This window comes from Chlamydotis macqueenii, chromosome 2, assembly GCF_036417535.1.
Source record: "Chlamydotis macqueenii isolate bChlMac1 chromosome 2, bChlMac1.mat, whole genome shotgun sequence".
In the NCBI taxonomy this organism is placed as follows: Eukaryota; Metazoa; Chordata; class Aves; order Otidiformes; family Otididae; genus Chlamydotis; species Chlamydotis macqueenii.
In genome coordinates, this window is record NC_141557.1 from 63594168 (window position 1) to 63620033 (window position 25866).

Genomic DNA, 25866 nt, shown 5'->3' on the forward strand with positions numbered 1-25866 from the left:
TAGCTCCTTGCAGGGTATATCCTCTGACATTAATAATGTAATTTGCTTGTGAGTAAGAGATTGCTTGTGAGAGAATTCCCAGCCCACTGCTTGTAGCTCTCTTTTCTTGCTCTTGTTTTATATGCAAGCTTCAGTCAATCAGAGAGTAATAAAAAATACTGTATGACATTTGTGACTGATCCCTCCCTCACTTATTCAAACAAAACAAAAATTGACTAAATCAGTGGGATAATGTAGACATAATTAATAATTTAATCTCCTCTCACTGTTGTGATGTAAAGGGTGTAACTAGAACAATAACAAAATTCAGCACTAAACAGTTGATTTTCATTTGGCACACTGTTTTTTTTTTTTTTTGATACTGCTAGAATTTGGGGTGAGGGGAGGACGAAGACTTATTTTTCATATCACTGGTATGTGACAGTTATTTTGACTTTCTCTTCTTTTTACTGAGTTTGAAGTTCATTAACATGGTCTATTTGTATACTCATTAAAAATTATCACAGTCCAAAGCAAGAAGATGAGTGACAAAAATTTTCTACTGCTGACAGAAACCACATAAACCTAGCATCCCAGAAAAAACTCTGGTTTTGTATGGGTATAAAAAAGGAGAACTTGACACAGATTGAGAATTATGTTTGTCAGTTTTGTAAGTTCTCATGTAAGCAGCTTTTAAATCCCCTATGATGTGAAAGTCTTAAGTAAGTATCCTTGGTTTCTATTGTCCAGCATTTCACTAACCAAGTCTCTTTCTCTGCCCAGTATCTAGCACTTTTATGTGTACAGAGCAGAAGCAGCCAGAGGCACGGGCAAGTTAAGCTGATGGAAACTGCGTTGGGCTGTTCTGCTTCTGATCTGGTGAGCCAGGGTCATTCCTTTCGCTCAGAGACTGTGCGGCTGCAGCCACGACCACCATATTACAACAATAGAACTTAATTTCAGTGGTTTAAATCAGATGTATGTCACTCTCTTGCATGCTTGCATAAGATTTTTTTTTGGTCAGAAAGGCCAATTCTCATGGCTATGCCTTCCACAGGAGAGATACACTGAACTTGGTAGGTGTCTATGTTGCTTAGCATGGTGACAGAAGTACCCAAGCAGGGAAAATACCCCGAGTGTTAGAAATAGTAAGACGTTCAGAATAAGACATTCAGAATGCTGAAAGGGTACATACAGCAGCTACTACTGCTTTATCAATGAGGCACAGGCTAGAGCTCTTTTTGACCTGTGCAATAGGCAAAATTTATTTTTCGTGAAGGATTACAAGATTCTGCCATTTTGTCGGGGTTTCTAATTCTGAGTAGGAATGAAGCATCAGTATTTTGAAGTGATTGGCTTTTTAATTATTATTGTTGTTTTCAGGTGAACTAGATATTAATTTTTTTTGTATTGAAAGTTTTATTCTGACATATTTAAGGGAAAAAAAAGGAAACCAAGTAATTAAAAATTAAAAAAACCCACAAATTCATTCTGACAGAGCTGAAGCAGAATGTTTTGTTCATGTCAGGATTTATTTTTCCCAAAGCAAAGTTCCTGCTAAATTTGCAATATTTGTAAGTCAGGGGCAAATACTATTCCATTAAGGTTTTTCATACAAATTATGTCCAAGGGACACTTGTGTCAAAAGTGTGATAGCTGTGCAACAGCCACGGGGAAATTTTGGTAGAAGCGATATCATACACTAAAAAATAGTAAAAGTGTAAACTAACAAGTCCACGTAAAGACAATGTGCATGTGGTATGCTCTGCATGCTCAAACTTAAAATACAAGTCAAGAGCTGAAGACAGAATATAGCATCCAGTAGGTCTCAAAATCAGGTCATTTATGTATATACACTTTTGTAGCCATTTAAAGTACCTAATTTCAGAAGATTTTGTGCCTCAATTTTTATAGTAAATCAATGGAATAACAACAATACCTCTTTTCTTTGAGAGGATGCTATGAGATGATTTTTCTCACTGTTTTACATACAGCACCTGAATATGTACACAGACACAGCTACTTGCCTGTGCATTAAGTAATCACTGCTCTATCTGCATTAACAATATACATTTCAACACAAAACCCTTGGTTTTATTTATTGATATGAATACTCTGGGCAATACAATGTTATGCTCTTATTTTCTTTTTTTTTCCTGTACTTCGCTGGTTTTGCCAGAAATAACAACACATATAATTACAGAAGAGCAGGTAAATAACACAGAAGATTTGGGAGTTTTAATAGATCACATTACTTGAGTAACCAGATTTTTAAAAAGCTAAAAATTAAATAAATGGCTTGAGTTTAGGTTATTTCCAAACAGTAATGCAAAGTTGTAACAGAAATAATTTAGACATAGGTGAAAAACCTTCAAAATCAATAGTGCTGGAAGAAATGAAACATATGCTGATGCAATCAAACAGAATTGAATTTCATATAAATGTTAGCAAATCTATATCAGATTATCACTGTAAAAACTTCATTTTCATTGATTTATAATGTATTATTGTTGTTTCCACCAAACTGCCATAGACAGCCATTTAAGCAGCTGCCAAGTGCCTTAAGGGTAAATAAAGGGTGTCACTGACGATGCTGGGTTATGGAAGTTTAAGAGACTAATAATTCACAAGTGCGGCAGGTGTGACATTCTGTATATTCTTTAGTCTTTTATTCCAATCCTGTTGTCTATGTCTTTTATGGCTTTTCATGGGAGGAGGGTCAGTTGCAGGTTTCAGAGGGGAACCACAAAGGTTACAGTGTGTTTGTACTAGCCTGTTCCCCAGAGGGGTGGGCAGAGCACTTTCATTAAGCAACCAAACGATAGAAAAATACAGTAAGATGTTGCCAGAGAGTTCTGAGCTAGAGACACGCTGGCAGGTCTGTTCCTCCAAAGAGGAGCGGAGGAATAGTCTTGAAATGTAACCCAGGCAATGGGTCAGTATCCATTTAATTAACGCACAGCACCTAACCCCTGGAAGTTTTCGTTGTCTCCTACTGTGAGTGAAACAAATGGATGGGTGAAACAAATATGGTTCACATATGTTTGCTAGAACAGGCTGAAGTCCGCCCTGGTGCATTGGTAACTGTAGGGCTATTTACTCTCAAAACCAGGACTGGGAGAACATTTTTTGAACAAAGATTTATTTGCTCTGAGATGCAGCAGATGCTCAGGGACTGACTAAACTACTGCTAAACTCAGAACAAGTTTTTAAAGAAAAAGAAAGGGTCAGAAAAAGTCAATCTGTTCTAGTACAATATATTCAAAGTCCAATGGTTTAATTTTTGATTTCCAAATGAATGCTTGAAAAAAGTTGCAAAAATTTCATTAAAGATAATTAAGAAAAAAAGTGAAATTTTTCATGTTGAAACAAACTTTCTGCTTTCAGGTCAAATAGAATAGCAAAAAATGTGAGGTCAACCAATAACAACTATTAAAAGACTGAAAATTGTTTTTGGTTGATACAAAATCTTCCACAAACAACTTTTGGTTTGCCGTCAGCAAACTAAAAAAGAAAATATTCTCACTGGTCTCCTTATGCTTATAGTTAGGGGCATAATTAAGCATCCTGCTGGTCCAAACTCTGTTTGCTGCTCAGAAACTGAACACATTAATTCTATATTCAGTTAATTTTCCATTGTTTCCAACATATCATGCACTGGAAATACAATTTTAGGGTTTTTTTTTTAAAAAATCTGGTCCTCCTTTAAGTATCTAAGGTGTTTCTTTTGAAAACAGCCTTGAAACCTTCAAGCTCATATTGACAGATGTTAAACAAAGATGAAAACCACCAAAGCCTCTTTGTTTTCTCTATGATGTCTGACAAGTCAAAGTTTGGATTGCCTTGTGAATATCAGAGTTTTTTGTCAAAGAGGAAAAATGGTACATTTGTTGTTTACTTTTTATTGGTGAGGAAGGAGAATTTGGTAAGTAGCACCCCTTATTTCACTACATTTATAGTGCTACAATATATGCATTTCTGTTTATGTGTGGCATGTGCTGGAAAAAAGAGATGCTATTGGCAAGCTCCCATCCCAATGCATGCCCAGAAAAGGTGCAGAAACCTGTTCAATAATTCAGGCAGTGATGACCTCAGAGGTATATGTGTCTGTTATCTGCTTTGGCTCGTGTGATGTGATTTTTGGCTGAAGAGAAAGCTTATGGTGAAAATCATATCAAGTTGGCCAAGCCAATATAAACACACATACATACATTTTGAAGTAATTTTTGACCATTGAGATCATTCAACCCTTTTAATATTTAAAGGAGAAACAAGATTTGCCAAGATCATAAACATTTTATTTACTTTTTCCTCTGTTGCAGCATGATTATTTTAGGTAATAAATCTAACCAACAAGGAGCTAAAGAACAATTATTGCACACTAACGGCATATGTTCACTCTCACACTAGCAGGGCTTTATACAAGTAAAAACCTGACATGAGGGTGAAAAATCAACAAGAAATACAACAGAGGATGAATGTGGTGGTCTCAGTTCGCTTTGCTGCAGATGTGTGTTCTTTATCACAAAAAGCATAATCTCATCTGGTTCTTACCGGCCTTACAGAGCTGAAGGGACAGCAGCGTAAGGCACCCTCCCAGGATTACTGTTGGTGTTTTACGTACAGCTCTCACACAGCTAAGCACAGGCTTGCATTACTGCCACTGTTAAAATGCAGTGCTCCTTGTAGGACAAGCCTAGCATTCAAGGGTGCCAGTTGGTTGTATTTCAGTTCTCATGACTTCCAAATTTGCTGCACCTCCTGCCAACCAAAACTCTTCCACAGCAAAACAAACTCCTGCTTTTCCTGGTCCTGGTCCAGCATGGTGACTCTTCAGCATGTATATTTGCACTGGTGTTGATTCCCATTATTACCAGTGGACCGAAGGGCCACTGTAATTGATTCCAGTGCAAAACAACAGGCTTTGGAAGCAACAAATCTGAATTAATGAGAAAATAGAGCTCCCACAAATGGCAAAGAAACCATGAATCTGAAGGCTGATTTAGAAGACAGGACATCCGATGGACATTGGGGAAACTGAGAGGCAATATCTACTTCAAACAACTCCTATATAATCTCAAGTGAGTCATAGAAACTCAATGATGTTTTAATTTCCAGTCTGTCAAGTGAGGCAAGTATTTTTGTTCTTGACAGAGTTGAAATCTGTTAATAATACAGAAAGACTCAGATAAGTGCTGCCAGATTCAGAAAAAGTATACTGCAGGATTTGTGCTTTTGGAGAGCGAATGTGTAACAAGAATACCACAAAGAAGCTGGGAAAATTTATCCTGGTGAAATATATTTAAATATATATTTGATTTTGCAACGTAATCTCCTTGTTACATAAAACACTGAATGGGGCAAGGAAAGGCAAAGCCATGAAAGATCCTCGGAGTACTTACAGTGAGAATCATATTCAGCAATATTCAGGATGCACATCATTTTGCCTCATAAAAATTATGTTTATTAGGGCAGGCTTTGGATAGGAAGTAGTGCACACAGATAGGAACAAACACATACAGGAGAACAGTTGATGCTGAGGACCTGATGTCCATTGTATATAAATTTTGCTTTTAACTCAGAGTAGCTTGCACAGGCTCCATGTCCAATTGCTGCTGATGTGCATTAAGTGCACTCCCAGACTGCATATTTCAGTTTATCGTCCTCAGAAAAGAAACCACAATGCTCCACAATGCAAACCAAAGCACACAAAGCATGGGTAACTGCTACTGAAGTATGCACCTGAGCCAAATTAAAATACTCATACAGACCTCTCCAAACTGGTCTCAATCTGGACCTCTAAGTCATTCAGTTTGGTGGGCAGAAACCAGTCTCTAAACTTCTGTCCAGTTTTACACTCTATTAATCTGCTGTTGCATCCTTTAATACAGTTCCAGAAAGCTCTAGAGAGGTGTAGCTCACAGATGTCAAGCACTTACTGTTTGGTCAGGATTATTCCTGTGTTTTTAGTGACTCAGAAATTTGATTGTAGTCTGGAGTCATTGCAGAGTTACAGCGTCAAAGATTAACAACAGAGAACTTAATATGAGTAAAGAAGAATGGCAGGTAAACGAACTTTCTCTCCATCAGGAGTCTCAGAGATTTCAAAAGGTAGCACATCACAGTGACTCATGTTTGTTTTACAGAAACAAAATAACAAGGGCTGAAAAGAAAGATCTGTAACTACATGGAATAAAGCAAATATAAGTGTTTGATTACCTCAGACTTGCGTCTAGCACAGGGGAATTTGGTTCCTAGTGGTGAGTTTGTGGTGCCTTGGTAAGACGAACTATTCTATATTTGCCAGGATTGCCTTGCACAAGTGTGAATCTGAAACAGAAAATCAGATCTTTGCTTTTTGCCATTTAAGTTATTCTGGTACTAACTTATATAGGCATTAATAGCAAAACCATGCAAAAGATGACCCAGGCACAGAGTACTGTCACTTTCCTTTAGCAAAAACAAGTGAGAGCATCCTGCATTCCCCAGGCCCCCGATAAAGGATCACAAAGAACACCTTTTTCTCTCTTTGTTAGAGGAACCAAAAATATTGGTGCCAGATTAGTAAAAAAGGAGACTTAGAAGTTCCCAAGTTTGGTTCACATAATGATCTCAATGAAAAACACAGCTCCTGAGCATTCTAGGTAAGAGGAAGCCCTGCTGAAAGTCTCCCAGGACCATATGACTTAGTGCTTTCGGTTGTTTCATGACACTTTTGTCTTGCCCCTCCCCTCTGCCCCCTGCCTCTGTGAGAGCCCTAATTTCTTAGCTGGTGTTTTCATCTTCTGAGAAAAACTGGTGACATCCACAGCAAACACTAAGGGGGTTTCTGTTTGCTTGTTTGGTTTTTTTTTTTTGTTGTTTGTTTGGTTTTTTTCCACTGCTGTTGGCAATGGACCCTCCAAGATCTGTCTATTGGAGAGTTGAAAGTGTCCTGGGTGCAGCGGTGGGTAGAAGAAGCACTTCGAAGGGAGAGGCACTAAACCTGTGTTTGAGGGGTGTGTGTTGAGACGAGAATAGAGAGGGAGAGGCAAAGCAGGTGAAGCCAAGCCAAACCAAACCAATTCCTCTTGAAGTTGTTGCTTCAAGTTGTCAGTTCAAGACCTCTCTTTTTGGCTTAGGGATACCCTGGTGTTGCTGCTCCCTTTCTTCAACCCTCTCCCTCAAAACTATGGTAGATGGTGAACTCTTATCTCCTACTTCAGACAGGACTGGGAAAACAGTTTTTAATGGGTTATTATCAACTCTTAATCCCAACACACGGTAGACTCCATCAGGTTAAAGCGGGATCTTAAAGAACTACATGTGGTTTTAGCTCTATCCATTCATCTTGAAGGAACAAAAGAAAGATAAAATCTCCTGATATTTTTGCTAACAGTTTATGTAAAGCAATAACAAGGAGATCTGTCCAACTGAAAATATCAAATATGTAATCTTGTGATTTTTTTTTGCATAGGTTAATAAAACATTAACAGAAGGTTTCAAAACCTTAATAAAAGGTAAAAAAGTTTTAGCTGTGGAAGTATTTATGAAGTCATCTGATCTTTGCACTATATATTGCCTCCCACTAGGAAGCTTATTTGTTAAGATTCATATAATTAATGAGATACTATGATGTAATTCATGTCCTATTTTAAAGAAGGGGAAACTGACGCAGTACTGGTCTTGGTAATAGATCTCATTCCAGGTTGAAGACAATATATCCCAAAAAAACCTGCAGAACTAGTATCATGTCAACTATGCTCTGCAGTATTACTTGGTTTTGGACTATTTTGGTCTGAAAAGTTATTTTTAAATAGAGAACCTAACTTTGTAATCTTTATTCCCACAAAAAATCCTCACTAAAGTCATTGCATTTCTTTTCTCCACTAAAATAAGGTCATTAATGTCAGGGAGAAGGTTTGTATTAAGAAAAAAAACTTTTCGCAATAAAGCTTCTACTGCACTTTACATCAGTTTTTATATATTTCTGCAGTATATAACCTATTATCAGATGTATGTAAGAGATCTGTTTGTACATTACAGGAAGAAGATAGATAAATGCTGTTTTTTTAAAATGGAATAGAGTATCATGAGACAATCAAATATGTTGGAACATGTTGACATAAAATGCAGAATTTCCTGGACCCAGAGATTTAGCTGTCAAAGTAAGAACATGTTTAAGGTTTGATTGTCCTCTTTCCTTACATGAGTGGGCCTCCCATTAATGTCAGTAGGAGTTACACACACAAAAAGAGAAGATAATAGACCTAAGTAGTAAACAGAGTAGGAAAGTAGAAATAGACTCCAGTGAAGCTAGAAAATGCATTGTTCCTTTTTCTTTCCTCTGCAGAGATTGCATCATTGTGTTTTTATGTATTTCCAGGAGAGCAAAATTTTGAATTGCAGAAATATATTTTGACTAGTCCTCGTTCTGAAGAAGTGCCATGTGAAATTAAGGATAGATGGATGCTAGACTGACAGCTAACATATGATAAAAATAAAGCAGTTAACAAGCTCCACTGAACACAGGTGGGCAGTGAATCAAAGTGTCTTAACCTATTAACCTATACAGTGTGGCTCCTGTGCAGTTTTTCAAAGACATCTTGCTTTTTTCATTACTGATGGAGTGAGAATTACTTTTCAGTACTTTTTTTTTTTTTTTTAAGGTTACTGAAAACCTTTACTATGTGTTCAACAGCAAATAGCTCTTCCAAGTATGCAATCTCCATTCTTTTATCTATCGCAGATACTATTGATAAATAGAAACAGTGGATAATAACATTTAAATAAGACTGTAGGGTTTCTCATTAAACTTAATTCCCTTCTTAGTCAAACTTCTGTTTTCCTGATGGACGTTCATTGACTTTGGTGTTACTCTTAAGTTGACCTGGAATAGAGAATCAAGCTTATTGGCCTTAACCCTCCGCAAGTAAATCAGTGTTCATGTGACGGTTATTCCTATGCTAGAGTCCTTTCACCTTAGCACAACACAAACAACAATAGTTCGACAAATGATCTCCTAACAGACAACCTCAACCCATTTTTTCTTATCTTCAAAGGATTTTGTGCTGTTGACCAGATCGAACTGCAGATGACACTGCCTAGTTAAAGCTTATCAGGTAATGCTCTGGGCAGCCTCACTGCTATTTTTCGTTTTAAATATCAAAATCTATACTTGAAAATAGTATCTGCGTGTGACTTTGCATAAGAGACTGAAGGACCACAAGGGCTCCAGTTCATCAAAAGCAGCTAGTACTGCCAGTGTTCTTTACGTTCAGTTTGAAAATGAATGAGGCAAGTACAATTACTGGCACTGTGTATGTACAGTGGTAAACCTTGAGGTCTTAGCCTCCTGAACATCCACATGGGACAAGATTTTTGAGTATTCTGTGGTTCCAGTGCAGTCTGGATGCTTAGTTTGATTTCTCTGAAAAGTAGCATAGTTGAGGAGAGGATGTCGTGCCTGCCTGAGTTTTGCTCTAAGAAGGTCATGGCCAACACATGCACATTATTATTGAAGTACTATAACATCCCTGGGTTAAGCACAGTCTTGGGCACCATTTTCATAGCAGTCTCCTGAGCTATTCTGCCTAAGGTATTTGTTCCACTTTGTAGGTCCATTAGTGCTCTTTTGTGACTTTTTTTTTTCCTAAGTTATAGTTCTTTTTCTCTTATCTCCTATTATATTTCCTTTTTTTTAAATCATAGATCTGTCTCATATTTTATTTAATGACATTTCTTGTCATAATAGAAATTAAATCTTATTGAGGTATTTTACACAAACGCTCATGGAGCTCCTGTCATCAGAGACTGCTTTGTATTTTGCCAAAGAACAAAGCTAAGCCAGCATTATTAGACCTGTAGGTCACTGTTTAGGATTCAGTGTAGTTCTACAGCCCCTTGGTGCTTGACTGCTGGAGGGAGAGAAAAGGTAATGGGAAATTTTGAGATTCATGACAGACACTGAGAAAAGGAAGAGTCTTGTCCATTGAAAACATGGATGAAGGTGAACTTGAGCAGTGAACTTGTGCATCAGGACTTCCAAGGTGCTACCAATGTCCCATTTCAGGGAGTGTAACATGTTCAGAAGGTATGTTTTTAGGTGAGAAAGTATGTTTTTAGGTAAGACTGGGAAGATCTGTTCTGTAGAGTGAACTATATCTGATTATTTATGACAATAGCATTCTCAAAACCACTGAGCTTCTCAGACAGTGTTGAGTTATTCCCTTGGAGTGAGTAGGAAGGGAGAAAACAGCAGTGACACGGCAACAGATTCATCCAGTAGATTCCCCCATTGCACCAGGTCTGAATCTGTCAGCCATTCAAGCTACATTGACTTCAGCTTTTTAATGGGAAGAGGAGAAGGTGTGTCAGCAGTACCTGCCCTACCAGTACAGGAAGTGTTGATATAGATATATTTTAAGTTCTGTTTTCCTTCAGAATGTGCTTTCTGTTTTTTTATATAGGCACCTAAGCATTAGTTTGACTCCTTACAGTATAGCTGCTAAATTATGCACACATCATGGACCATTTCAAGACATCTTTATTGTGTTTATCATGAGGTCCTGAATTTCTGTATTTGAGGGTTTTCATGATTTAAAATATTTCTTGTTTGCATATGGTTCTCCTGGCCACCTTACCAAAGGAAGGAAAGATGAGAAAGTGATCCACATTGTCCTTCGGTGCATGTGACAGACTCAGAATCATACTGCTATTCATGAGAAGCTGGGCAGTCTGGCTGGGTAAAACCCTTGCAAGGTGGCCTGGCTCAGGCAGTCGGCTTGTTGTTGTGCTTGGGCTCCTTGGGTGTCTATTCTGCTGCTACTGATTCTGCAGATCACAGAACCTCATCTCGTGCCTTCTGAAATTGTTGTAAGTTTTGCAACAAGCTTCACTGAGGGGAAGGGCAGGGCAAGCCAAGAGCACATGGCAGAGGAGGCAATGGGTAGACATGTATGACGCAGCTGCTATAGCTGAGATTTACATGGCTCGTTTCAATGACAATACAATAGTCTTTCTAACAGTACTGCCATAATTTAGAGCTGTTCCTACAAGCAGTCAGCTGACACGGAGGGCTGTCACGTCACAAAATATCACGCTTCATCCTTGTTCTTCTTGAAGAGGTAGTCTGCATCCCCACCAGAAAACAAGGCTCCAAACAGTGCGGAATTTTCAATGACATTTATTTTACATTCCTTTGAGCACAATTGTAGTAAACTAAAGCATCACACACACTATCATTTCTGGGCAGGCTCAGAGCAAACATTCCCATCATTTTCCACTACAGGGAGAAGACACTATATCCTGCTTATACCTGGAAGCCATGTATATGTGCTGCATATATATATATGTGATTTTTGTTTATTTATTCTTAACCCCATTGGTCCCTGCTCAGGCTCACAGCATGGTCCCCAAACAGCAGCGGCACTGCAGCTGAGCAAGGAAGGGTGAGTGGGGGATGCGCAAGCACTCACCGTCCTCCTTAGAGGGAAATTAAATATTGTTTGTTGAGTTTAAGGGTATGGATAATTATTACATTTTTCCAAGAAATAATCTGAATATATACATTGACTATATAATTCCCCCTGGGGGAACAATTGTCCAGTGGGATGCTGTGGCAGAAGGAAGGTCATTCCTCTGGGTTTCTTGGGATCCCCCTCCCAAAGCTGGTGTGGGTGGCTGAAGGATGACAAAAATCTAAGCCAGTTTTAAGCAATCAAGCATTAAAAGAAGCTGCTTAGTCCAGCCTAGCAAAGCCTGCTGCAGCACATATATATACAGCCTCATCCATTGCACCGTATTTCCCCCTCTGTTTTGCAGATTTGTTGAAAATGTTAGCCACCTGTTTTCTCTTTTTCTATTTTCCTCTCATGATGCAGGCTTTGCTCCATCCCTCCTTTCATAAGATAGTCCCTCATTATGCCTCACACTGGGTTAGAGGTGTACGCAGTACAACATACTGCCCAAGCTGCTCTTACTTATAATATTACATATTTAAGATACTAGTATTTTTAAGCTGACATAGGGAGGTGGACAGTTACTGAGATGTGATTTTTTTTTTGTCACACTGGAAAATATTTATCAGCTGCTAACCCCAATGTTTAGGTCTATAGTTAATTTCAAGGCTGGCTGAAGCTTCTTGCTCCATTTGCCAATACCTGGGTTTCAGTGCCTGTACTTACGCCTTAGGAAAAGATACAGCTGTCTGTACTGGGAACTCTGCAAGTCTGGAGGTGGAAAAGTACATATGATGTGTGCTTCACTTATGCCTTGGCACACAGTCTGGAGGTGTCCAAGACACTCATCTGACAGATGGAGCACTGTCATTTTATCTCCTTTTTCTCCTTTCTGACCTTTGCCTCCATACAAAGGTGAAGTCCGCGACATTCTCAGATATTTAGAAGAGGGTTGGAAGGAGCTAGGACAATGCTGAAACACTGCAGACAGATTGACAGACACTGTCATTTTGGGATTAACACTTTGAACATGTAGTCGTCAGGTATGAAAATCTTTCTACCCCAACACACATCAGTGTTGCAGAGACAGCTGTAAATAATCTAGCTGTATTAAGTTTTTCAACATGGCTCTACTGTGCTGGAACAGCATATCCTAAGTTTTTGCAAACCCCTATGGAGGTGTTGCATGTTCACACATATGTAGGGATGGCCATATTGGCTCAGATGAGGGATGTGTCTAGCCCAGTGTTCTGCTTATCAGTGGTCACAAGAAGATGCTGAGGGGATGGTAAAGACAGAACTGGTATATATGTTCACCATTTGATGTGCCTCCTGGTTTTTTTTTTCAGCTCAGAAGACTTCCTAGTCCTGGTGTTTGTCTATTTAGCAGTCTTCAAAGCCTTTTTCTTCCACGTTCTTGTTGAATTTCCACATTAAAACTACAAAGAGCTTTGGACTCCCAAACATCTCCCAGATATATTACCTGCAGCATGATCTGAACCTGAGTCCTACTATCTTCACTTGATATCTGTGTTAAATTCTACGTTTAAAGCTCAGGTACTGGAAGAAGTAATCAACAGTCAATGCCTATCTACCATCCTTGTGTTACCATCTCACATTGCTGTTTTGGCCTGGCTAAGCTTTATTCTTAGAAAAGGAAAGGCTCTCATAGGCAGTGAATATCCACTTGTTGTGTCTAATCTGTACTGATTTTGTGAAACTGAATTCTTGACAATCTGTCTCCTTCCCTCCCTCCCATAACCCAGGCCAACTGGATGCTCTTGTTCAGCATAGCCCTGCAGCAGCTTCCACCATTGTGTTCATGTAAACTTTGAGAGTTAGCTTAGAGCAAAAAAGACTCATGCATAGAGCCAGGATATGTGACGTAAAGGACTCCCTTTCTTCCTTGTGTGATTTATATGTATTGCATTTCTTTTTTTTTTGGTAAAGAGGTCCTTCTTTTGCATGTTGACTGCAAGTTCTTAAGTCTGTGCTTAAGTGTCCACAGAGCACTCAAAGACTGACTATGTTTTCAGAAGAGATTGAGGAATGTATCTCAATTTGCAGGCATTCAACTTAATACACTACAGAAGTACCTGATTTATCAGCCAGAGTCTACCACACTCTGGTAAAAAATTAGGTTAATTGACAATGTCTCAGGCCAGACACCCAAAACTATGACAATGTAGATTATTTAAAAAAAGCCACAGGAAAGTCTTCTTAAATAGAGATCTCAAGATTCAGCCCATTACTAAAAATAATTAAGGATGCAGATTATTTTAATAACCCATCAGATGCTTTTGGAGGAGATATAATAAAGCTTGTGGAATTCCTTCCACAGAGGCAATTTGAATATGAAATAATGCTTCTGATTTTTACACACCAAGAGATACAGGTATTAGGACCTTCTCTTTAAGCATCACACCAGATGGCTAGACTCACACTTTGCCCATTTCCTGGATTCTACTCTATTATCTCTTCATGAGGTAGTGAACACTTTCTGCTGGGTAGATCTTAGACTGTGCATCCTTCTGTCTGTCCAGTACTTTTCACTCTTGATAAGCACCTCAAACAGCTTTTTCATATGTTCTTCTTAGAAGACTAACTATAAGGCTTTTCAGTGTGCATTCAATTTAATTTTATTTTCCCAAAACAAGTAAGAGAGATTTAATTATTTTGAATAATTATTTTATAAATCATTTTAGTCTCTATGAGGGCTGTCTGTGGATATTCAGAGTTCTGTGCCCATAATTGTCAATGTGGTGTCTTTTATGAAACTCCTACAGATGCACACACACTCTTCAAGGGGGAGGGGAAGGAATAAAAAAAGAAAACAACACTGTGTTTTGAGTTATAGCAGCAGCCAAATACCTCCTGAAACTGGTTAACTTACATGCATCTTGCATCTTCCTTAAGGTTAAAAAGAGCCACTTCATTTTAAAATAATGTAATAAAAACACTGCTGTCAGGCTGAGACCTTGTCTGCCAAACCTAACCCTCAGATGAAGTTTTACAGCCAAGTTATAAATCCCTAAAAACTGGAGCTGGTAGTGAGGGAATTGACAGAACCTTATCTAAGGACTCCTGTCCTGGTGGGGAGAGGGGCTCCAACTGAGGGTTTCAAAACAAAGACAGTCTGATAGCAGAGCCTCAGTCAGTTGCACAGATAATTTGGCCATATGCAGTAAGCATCATGCTAGTTTATTTATTTGTTTATGAGTGTGTATTAACCACCAGGGTTTGTATATTCTCAACCTCCCTTTGATCCTTTTCTAAAAAAACAAGAGTTCTGCCATCTGTAAACATTTCTGTGCTGACCATGCCTTTGGCTTAGTCAACATATGAAATCCATAAAGGCTTATTTTTTGATAAAAGAAATAGCTAAAGACAATTGACATTATCGTTTGAAGTTCACGGCATTTCATGCTAATTTAGTAATGTAGAAATGGAACAGAGGCCTGGATTTGTGTAATGAGCTTGTCCAAGGTTATAACCCTTAACATATTTTGTACATGCTTTCTCTTTCTGTTTTTGTCTCCCATACAAGAAATTTAATACGATTTTGATTAGTTTCTGATGAGTTGAAATTTCGGTAAGTGCAAGTCCAGTATTGGAGTTTTCTGTCACTGTTATATTTGGGTAATGATTTAGAAAGACTGCTGTACTTGCTTTATTGTTCAAATTATAAAAGACTATATTTAGAAACATAACATAAAGATAAAATATTCCTACTGTTTACTTAAACTGTGTTGATCCATGTAGAATGTTTCTCAGAATGTTCCAGTCAAAATGGCTTCAATATTGAGTCAAAGAAGAGCATTCAAGACATCTAAATCCTCTTCTTACCTCTAACAGACTGCCACTAACTTACGACATGACTTCAGTTGAGTTACTTAACCTTTGTGTAGTTCACATTATCTCACCAGCTGTAAAATGGGGACTGAAATCCTTATTAACTACAGAAATACTGTGAGATTTTACTGATGAAAATGAAAGGAGTTACAGAGGTGGCTTATGGTTTGCAAAAGGTATGAGCAGATCTCCAAATTAAAAAACCAGTGTCCATATATCCAGGATACTGACTTTACTATGGCTAAGATTGTTTTTTGTTTTTTTTTGTATAAGCATTATGATTAATCTGTGTATACTCATTCAATGGGTTGGGAGAAAGGTCTACATACCAAAGTAATGCAACAAGCTGGGGCACCATAAACATCTTAAAGTGATAGATTTGGGGTAGCTTCTACCTATTCTGTTGATGGGGCCAAGATCTTTGCACAGATAGGGTCATAACCCTGGGCCAGTCAAGGATAATAATAGTCACTTTTGTCATTCACATAAAAAGGAGCAATGATGATGTCCCATATGTGGATGTGAAGGAGAGATCCAGTCTTCTCAGACAAAGCAGGACTCAGGCACTTTTGACAAGGGAAGCCTGTGTATGCGTGAAACTGTTCCAAAAAGTTCATATTCTGTAGTGCTCAAAGATTTGTTAAGTGCAGGACTCTGAGCAAGAAACTGAGCAGCTACATTTATTTTATGAGCATTTCAGAAGCAACTCACACAAATATGAATGAGGAGCTACGGATTGTGAAGTGTCAGCATGCAGTGCAGGCTTGCTGGAGCTTAGAACTCCCAGAATCCCTTGATAGAGAATAACAGCAGCAGCAATTCTTTCTAGTATGGTGAAATGGAATAAGCGCTGGCCAGTTGTAGCAAAACGGATACACCCATGCATAGCCATCAGCCCAAGAACAGAGTTATGGCTCTGGCTGACCCTCAGAGCTGTCCCTCCTCCAGGGTTACATGTCAGTGCAAAGGATGTTCAAACCTCAAATATTACGATCAAGTTTTCCACACTAGGATTTAGAAAATGAGAAGCCCTGCTCTAGGAAAAATGTCGATATATGAGGGCCATCAATCACAGACCCTTTTATTCCCTCTATTCTCTCCATAACTACAATGAATATGAGCATGTTTGCTTCTGTTCTGTGCATCTGGTAGTTCCTAGGACTTCTGACTGAAGCTGGGTCATTGGTAATACCACAGTATTGTATTTAGAATGTACAACCAGCTGTGTTTGTAATTTTTAGAGCTGAAACATAAGCTGCAACATCTCAAGGAATAACAGGGGAAACAAAACAATGCAGCAAGCCAGCATCCATCATGTGCTCTTTCTGTTTCTTTCCAGAGCTTTCATTTAATTTTGAAGTGAAAACTTTTGTATCTGTTAATGGAAATTCAGTTGAACACTAAATCCAAGATGGCTAGCACAAGAAGAAATTCTTTTAAGAGGACAGTGGAGCAAGTCCTGAAAGCTCAGCTGAAAATCTACTTTTTAAATCCTGTTCAGAATGCACCATGCTATAAGATGTTTCTGCATCCTCCTAGAGAGTAAATACCATATTTGCTCTGCTTTATAGTGTAAGACTTAGTTCACAGTTTTCATCTTTATGGTTCCTTCAAAGCTGGGAGCGAGTGTGTGTTACTGTATTGTCCCATAGCAAAAGTCCATCTAGCTCATCTACCCTGTCTCCAACGTGGATAAGGACTGAATTACTAGACAAGAGTTTAGGAACAGGGTAAGCATTCAGCACTGCCTCCTTGAGCTACTCTTCCAACTTCTGACAAATTGCATCTCAGAAACCTCCCAAATCAGAACTTATATTTTTGTGCTTTATTTCTCTGGATAGACATGTGTGGGGAGGGAGATGTTTTTCTGCAACTAGGAAGGAGACTTCTTCCCTATTAGATGCAGAATAGATATATCATAGTCCCCCATGTTCTGGTTAGTTGCCTCAGGTATTAAAAGTAGCAAGACTGAAGTAGCGCAGATGTCCAGCCTCAAGTGGACAAGCCTATCTGGGACACTGACAAGTAGTTGGAATGGATGCTATAGTCATACTTCTTCTATAGGCTATAATCTTTGAAGGCTAGAATGGTGACTGTGGATTTATAGCTTCAGTCTTAAAGAGAGGATCTATGCATTTTGGTCCTTTTCATGAAATCATATGCAAGCTTAGGAACCTAAAGTTAGGCCCTGAAATCTGTAAATCAAATAATCTGCTTTGTGAAAATGCAGACCGTGGACCTACGCAGATGAGCCATTTACAGAGTTCTCCCAAACTGACAAGAAAAGAAGTTTAGAATGGACTAGAACTGGAAATGCTGAACCTGAGACTTTGCTTGTTGGGGTAATAGCACTCTCTCTGCCTTTTTAAACACCATATGCTTAGTGTTTAATAAGTGCTTATCTCCTTAATAGAATCATAGAATCATAGAATCATAGAATAGTTAGAGTTGGAAGGGACCTTCAACGGTCATCTAGTCCAACCCCCCTGCAAGAAGCAGGGACATCCCTGACTAGATCAGGCTGCTCAGAGCCTCATCCAGCCTGGCCTTGAACAATTCCAGGGATGGGGCATCCACCACCTCTCTGGGCAACCTGTTCCAGTGCTCTACAACTCTCATTGTAAAAAATTTTTTTCTAATATCTAATCTAAACCTACCTCCTTCTAATTTAAACCCATTACCCCTTGTTCTATCACAACAGGCCCTACTGAACAGCTTCTCCCCATCTTTCTTGTAGGCCCCCTTGAGGTACTGGAAGACCGCTATCAGGTCTCCCCGGAGCCTCCTCTTCTCCAGGCTGAACAGCCCCAACTCTCTCAGCCTGTCCTCATAGGAGAGGTGCTCCAGCCCTTTTATCATCTTTGTGGCCCTCCTCTGGACCCTTTCCAACTGGTCCATGTCCTTCTTGTGTTGGGGACTCCAGAACTGGACACAGTACTCCAGGTGGGGTCTCACCAGGGCAGAGTAGAGGGGCAGAATCACCTCCCTCGACCTGCTGGCCACGCTCCTCTTGATGCAGCCCAGGATGCGGTTGGCCTTCTGGGCCGCAAGGGCGCATTGCCCACTCATGTTGAACCTCTCGTCTACCAACACTCCCAGGTCTTTCTCCTCAGGGCTGCTCTTGATCCAATCCCCGCCCAGCCTGTATTTGTGCTTGGGATTGCCATGACCCAGGTGCAGGACCTTGCACTTGGCCTGGTTGAACTTCATGAGGTTGGCACGGGCCCACCTCTCCAGCCTGTCCAGGTCCCTCTGGATGGCATCCCTCCCTTCCAGCAAGTCGACGGCACCACACAGCTTGGTATCATCGCGAACTTGCTGAGGGTGCACTCTATCCCACTGTCCATGTCGCCGACAAAGATGTTGAACAGGGCCGGGCCCAACACGGACCCCTGAGGGACGCCACTGGTGACCAGTCTCCACATGGACATTGAGCCGTTGACCACCACTCTCTGAGTGCGGCCATCCAGCCAACTCCTTATCCACCGAGTGGTCCATCCATCGAACCCATGCCTCTCTAGTTTAGAGAGAAGGATGTCGTGCGGGACAGTGTCAAATGCCTTGCACAAGTCCAGGTAGATGATGTCAGTTGCCCGTCCCTTGTCCACCGATGCTGTTACCCCGTCATAAAACGCCACCAAATTGGTCAGGCACGATCTGCCTTTGGTGAAGCCATGTTGGCTGTCACCAACCACCCCCTTGCTCTCCATGTGCCTTAGCATGGTTTCCAGGAGAATCTGCTCCATGACCTTGCCAGGCACGGAGGTGAGGCTGACCGGCCTGTAGTTGCCCGGGTCTTCCTTACTTCCCTTTTTAAAAATGGGGGTTATGTTCCCTCTCTTCCAGTCATCGGGGACCTCACCAGACTGCCACGATTTCTCAAATATGATGGCCAGTGGCTTGGCAACTTCATCCGCCAGTTCCCTCAGGACGCACGGATGGATCTCATCAGGCCCCATGGACTTGTGCACCTTCAAGTTCCTTAAATGATCTCGAACCTGCTCTTCGAGCACTGTGGGCGGTTCTTCATCCTTGCAGTCCCTGCCTGTGCCTTCCACAGCTTGGGTGGGGAGACAAGAGTCCTTATCAGTGAAGACTGAGGCAAAAAAGTCATTGAGTACCTCAGCCTTCTCCACATCCCGGGTAACCACGACACCCGTTACCTTCCGGAGGGGGCCTACATTCTCCTTGGATTTTCTTTTGTCCCCTACATACCTGTAAAAGCTTTTCTTGTTACTTTTTATATCCCTGGCCAGATTCGATTCCATCAGGGCTTTAGCCTTCCTCACCCTATCCCTGGCCGCTCGCACAGTCACTCGGTAGTCCTCCCAGGCTACCTGTCCCAGCTTCCACCCTCTATAGGCTTTCCTCTTCACTTTCAGTTGGTCCAGGAGCTCCTTGCTCATCCACGCTGGCCACCTGGCCTTTTTGCCTGACTTTTTCTTCATTGGGATGCACCTCTGCTGAGCTTGGAGGAGGTGCTCCTTAAATATGGACCAACTTTCCTGGGCCCCTCTTCCCTCCAGGGCCGCCTCCCATGGCACTTTGCCCATGAGGTTCCTGAAGACGCCGAAGTCCACCTTCCTGAAGTCTAGGGCAGAGAGCTTACTGTGCAGTTTCCTTGCCGCCCCGTGGATCTTGAACTCCACCACGTCATGGTCACTGCAGCCAAGGCTGTCCGTCAGTTTCGCGTCCCCCACCAGCCCCTCCCTGTTGGTGAGCACAAGGTCGAGCACGGCACCCCTCCTTGTCGGCTCCTCTATCGCCTGCAGGAGGAAGTTGTCGTCCACGCATTCCAGGAACCTCCTGGACTGCCTGTGCCCTGCCGTGTTGTCTCTCCAACAGATGTCAGGGTGGTTGAAGTCCCCCATGAGGACCAGGGCTCGTGACCGCTGTGAGGCTGCTCCTATATTTAATGCTTTGTTTGTAGCGTACCATTACTGTGGAATCTAGCAAGTGGTTCTAACAGAATCCCTGTCTCGGCAAGCTGTGGGATGTCTGGCACTCAGGGCTGTGTTCTCCCAACCAAAGTCGGACTGCCAACCATTCTCTCTCATCTTTTTGGTGTGTAGTATTGAAACTCTTCTAGAAAGGACCTAGAAATGGCATCCTATGGCAAGGATACATGAAATATGTGCACCGAAGTGGCACATTCAAGCCCATCCATATTACAGATAAATGCATCTTTCGGCCTGTTTTAGCTGGAAACAAGAAGGACATTTTATTCACCGTTGCATATTACTGGACTTGGATTTGGGATGATGTTTAGTGAATGTGGACCAAGGAAGCAGGAGTTTGAATACCAGACTAGTTCTGCTCTCAAAATAAAGTGTAGATTTTATCTTAATGCCCAGTAGTAGTGCAATAAACAACAAAATTAACATCTATCATGGTCAGTTTAACTCTTTGATCTTCCATATTAGAAGAGTCTCAATTTGTGGTTTTCTTTCTTTTTTTTTTTTGGTGTGTTTTCATACTCTGTGGACACAGAAAGCCCAGCTGGTTGGAGGACTGTGCCCTGCATTTTGGGAAGTGGTCAGGCCTACAGTATGGCCAAAGGAATTTTCTACCTTGGACATGGAAGCTCTTGGTTGCCTACAGTGGTGGCACTTTTCAGGGGGAGTTTGAATGGGGGAAAATGTTAAACATGGAGTAGGGAGAGGAGTGTGTTCTAAGCCACCTGTTCTTGCCCTCTTCTCCCATTCCCCATGCTCAAATACTGTAAATGAAAATATATTTGTCTTGTTTACCAAATGCCTGAGAAAAGACTGTCACTGAAACGAATGATTTGCTGGGTTATACAAATGTAGAAACAAAGACATACACCTAGACAAATGAATAAGAGCCGGCATGTAGGTTACAGACTGTGTTAAAGAACACAGACCTGAGATAAAGTTTGCTTTCATTTGGAGCTGCTTAAATCAGAAATCTTAAATTCATTACCCAAGAACTATGGAAAAGACTATATCTGTGTATGAAAAATTAAAACTCAGAACTCCGGGACCATCTTTCAGTATCAATGAAGATCCACAGAGTTTTGTGTAAAGGCAATCAGATGCAAGATTTTTTTTTTCCTTTTAATACTTTACTGCAGGTTTAATTGCAGCAATATTTCAATGCCAAAGAGAGTAATTTGCAGCTTGAATACAGCATTAGATCTGCAATACCCGACATTTTAAAATCTCAGTATAAAAATGAGCATTTGGTACTTGTACCACAAAAATTCTCATTTCCTGTTCAACTTTCAAAGAAATTGAAGTTAAATGTCTATATTAACGTTTATAAAATTTTAGGAGTGATTCCCTTATTACATAATTAGCTTAAGCACTCCGCATATCTGCCAATTAGAGACATTACTCACAGCCTGCCCTGTAACAGCTGCATTCCTAGACAGAAAAAGATACTAATGTGGCCCTGGGGGAGAGGTCTCCATTTTGACAGAGTAAAACATTCTTGGAATACAGTTATTACAATTCATAATTGTTCACTTTAGGGGGAAAAAAAAAGCAAGGAAAAAAAGTATCTTGTTAATAAAAAAAAAGATTTCTGATCGCTTTAAATTTGTGTTTCAAAATTCTCTGCAGTTGAGGATGCAGGTAGAAGGGGTTCTCCATATTGTGTATAATGAGGAAGTGAAAGCAGGACCTCTGACTACATACAGCTCCCTAAATCTGATCAGATAGTGACAATAAGGGTAATAACAATAGGGATAAGTATTAAGAGGCTAGCACTGTGATTCAGATGATTAAACATGAGCCCAAACTGCATGAATTTAGAATTAGCAAAGCATGTGAGTTCATTTGGTTGCCTCTGTGACACCGTTACCAGGTGATAGGATTTCTTCAAAAGAAACACAGAAAAGGGGAAAAAAGGCAGAAATTAAACTTCTCTGGAGTGATTACAGCAATTAATGATTCCCCAGCAGACATGATCAGAAACTGCTACACTATTTAAAAATATCTTAATTACTACAATTGTTTTCACTGCTTCTCCAGCAGTGTGACAGAGAGAACTACAGTGATGTCTAGACTGCTTAGGTCAAGTGGGTTAAAGCACATGGGATCCAACAGTAGAGTCTAACAAAGCATAGTTGTGTGGTCCTCAGGAGGAGCTCAACCAGGGATGTAACCTGATGCATCCTGCTGCACAAATCTCCTAATCCTGGAAGTCTGGAAAATCTGTGGGCTCTTCTGCAATGAAGCTATTGGTACTTCTGGATTATTTCTGGGTCTTGGGGAAAAAAAACACCTCCTCCTTACAGCTCAATGAATTCACATTTAATTTAAAGGAACCTAAAATTTTATTCCAGAAGGCCTTTTTTGCAACTTGAGACTCACTTGAGAAGAAGTAAGATAATCGTAGCTCTCGCTACACTTTAAAACGGTTCTGAATATCTTTGTCCCATCTGGGCGACCTTTAACAAAGCAATTACCACTCCTGTTTGTAAGAATAGTGCTCCTATTTCCTGCCTACAATTCAATGCAATATAAACTATAGTGAAAACTTAATAAATCTTTCTGACTTGAAACTCCTTTTCTTAGTCAGATGTAAAAGACCCTTCCAAAACCATCACACCTTCATACCCTTCAAAGTGGGGTCAAGTGCTTAGCATGTTGCCAAAGTTTAAGAGAGTCAAAGCAATGCAGTTCACTACAAGCCAGGGCTGCCTGTCCTACTGAGGCACTGGCGAGAGCAGTCATAGTGCCAACTGAGGCATGCCACATGCTGTAGGTGCCTAATTTCAGCAGTTGTTTCCACTCACTATGTACAGAGACGAACTAAAGGAGCTTTGGAGACCAGGTGGTCTGAATTGCTTGTTCCTTTTTTGAGTCTGAGTGCTACAAGAAGTCAGCGACTCGATTAGACGATCTGAAGCTAGCCTGGTCTGCAATCATCAACACCAGCAGTAGTTTTTAAACTACTTTACCCCTCCAACTGGGAAATCTGGGGTTTCTGTGTAGATCTGCCTTTAAAAACTATTTTATTTGTCTCCATACGGTGAAGATAAGACCATTACGTAATTCATATAGCATGCATTAGTTATTATCTCAGTTTAAGAAAGAAGAAATGAATTTTGTTTAATTTCAGACCTTTCCAAGTCTAACCTGAACCTCAATGAATTAGTATTCAGCTGAAGAAAGATTGTCTAGGAAGTAGGAGAGATTAAAAAAATCCATAGAAAAATAGGGTGAAGCCAGGAACTACTATACAGGAATGAAAAGTGAAGATTGCAAAAGAAACAGAACACAGAAGAGAGAACTTCAGCAGAATACATATGAGTCTTCACACTAGAAAACACAAAAACAATGGTATTACATTAATGGAGTTTACATTAGATTGGTCTGCAAATATCCACAATTATATTCTTTACTTTTATAAACTGAGAGTGCTGCTGGGACTGATCTTTTTATCTACTACATATGTACATACAAAAATTATATATGCTTTCACAAAAGGGATTGTACTAAAGGCATTTTGTTTCTGTGGTTGCTAAGCGTCCCAGCACTGAGGTTCTTACTGATGTGTCCATTAATTACAATTTCTGGTTACCCTAGAGGATCTCCCTAAAAGTAAAGTTGAAAATCCCTGATTTTTGGTCAATGCATGAACAGAGAAGGGTTTAACGGAGAATAGTTTGCACACTACCTAGTAAACTTAATCACAGCATATTCCATCTTCCTTCTTTCTAACATTTAGGCTGGAATACCTTTCAACATTAATAGACTATTTTTTTTCCTGCCCTCCCCACCAATCTTTTGTTATTTTCTTGTAAGGAAGTTAGAAATTTTAAGATATCTCTTCTAACTGTATGTAAGCTGGACTGGATTCCTTGCTTACTCTAGACAGAGATCAACACTTTTATTTTTCTCTTTTAAATTGAGTGTAGCTTTTCTGTAGAAGACATGACCACTGATTCAGGAATTACAAATGGCAAAACAAGCAGTGGGCTTTTCAAACCGACTGGTGGCTTCCAGCCATAGTTTTCACATAAAGAAAAGGACCTGCAGTCTTCAGAAAAACACTGTAGGACAAAGTAGTTTGCTACGTTGCTTAATGACACTAGGTGGAGAGGGACTAGATTTCGGGTGGCACAGTTATGGATCCCCACTGACTGAACTCATATGTCTAAGAAGAGGAACTGAATTGTCTAACCAGTTACAGAAAACTAGGCTCATTGCCTGCACAGGCCATTTCGTAGAGTGATGACTGTTAAACGCATGTTGCTGAGATTCAAAACTTCTTAGGCACTTAGTAAAAAGTTGCCATGTCGATGGTGGCAAGCAATATCTTATGGCATTTATACGGTGCGTTGGTAATTTTGATACAATATTAATACATTTATGCTTAGATACAGAAGGAATGTAAACAAGCTCTTGCCAGTGTTGTATTTTTCAGGAAACAGAAAATTAACAACCCAAGATATAAAGCTCTGGCTGAATTACCAGCTGAATTACCAGATACTAGGGAATGAATATGAGTAATAAAGACTGCATTTACACATTATATGGTCAGCTGAATAATATACATAATTCACAACAATCAAGAAAGTGGGAATGGTGAGATAAGATTTGGGGTAGGGTTCTCAAAGCCTTCAGGAAGTTTTGTCCTTGTTGCTAATTAATTGGAATTTTCAACTTCTGGCAAAAAATCTAGCAGACAGCCTGCAGGATATGATCTGTAAGATTATTAGCACAGACCAAGTAAGCTTTGTAAACGGATGATTACGAACAGAGAATTACAATGAAAATACTGAATATTATCTCAAAAGCTAGTGGCATGCAGGAACCCTGGCAGCCTATGCAACCAATGATAAAAAGACCTTTGACAAAATAAACTTGAGGTTTCCTATATGTACATTAGGAGAGAAGTCAGATATTTATAAGCTGGTAAGAACTTTTAGAGAATATTGTCAGAATAAATGACATTTTAAAAATTCGCTCTGATAGGAAGCTTTTTAAGTGACGGATGGTGCAAGTGTACAAGTTAGGTGGATGTCTCAGGGTTCCTTCCTTTGTTTTCTAATGTTTTTGGAAGAAGAAAAAGTTATATTACAATTGGGCAAGTAATATCATTGCTGACTGTATCAATGTGACACTTACTAGTCATGCAGGTAGTTTACAATAGTTAATGTAAATGTCCATAGTTAAAAGACTATCAGTAGCAACAATATTTTAACTGAAAAGTGTGTGGGTGTTTAAATTGCATCTCACCTCACCATGTTTGTCAGAAAGTGTCTGTGACTTACTTATTTCCAGAAATGTGTTATTTTCTCTTGCATCTGCAATGCCTCCATGACCTTAACATCACTGACATACTCAGGGCAAAATAAATGTAGCATCTATACAAAAGACAGCTTAACCTACTTTGGCTAGTGAAACATCTGCTACCAAATAGCATCATAATTCAGAATAACACCTTCAGGAGAGATGAAATCAAGTGAAGTATATACATAAATAGTTTCTACAAATTATTTTGCCATTGTTTTCATTAAGCAAGCCCAACATCTGTAACATCTTCTGTGACCTGGTCTGCATGTCCACTGATATCAGTACATTAAAGTTCCTTGAATGCAATAATTTTGCCATGACAATTCTAA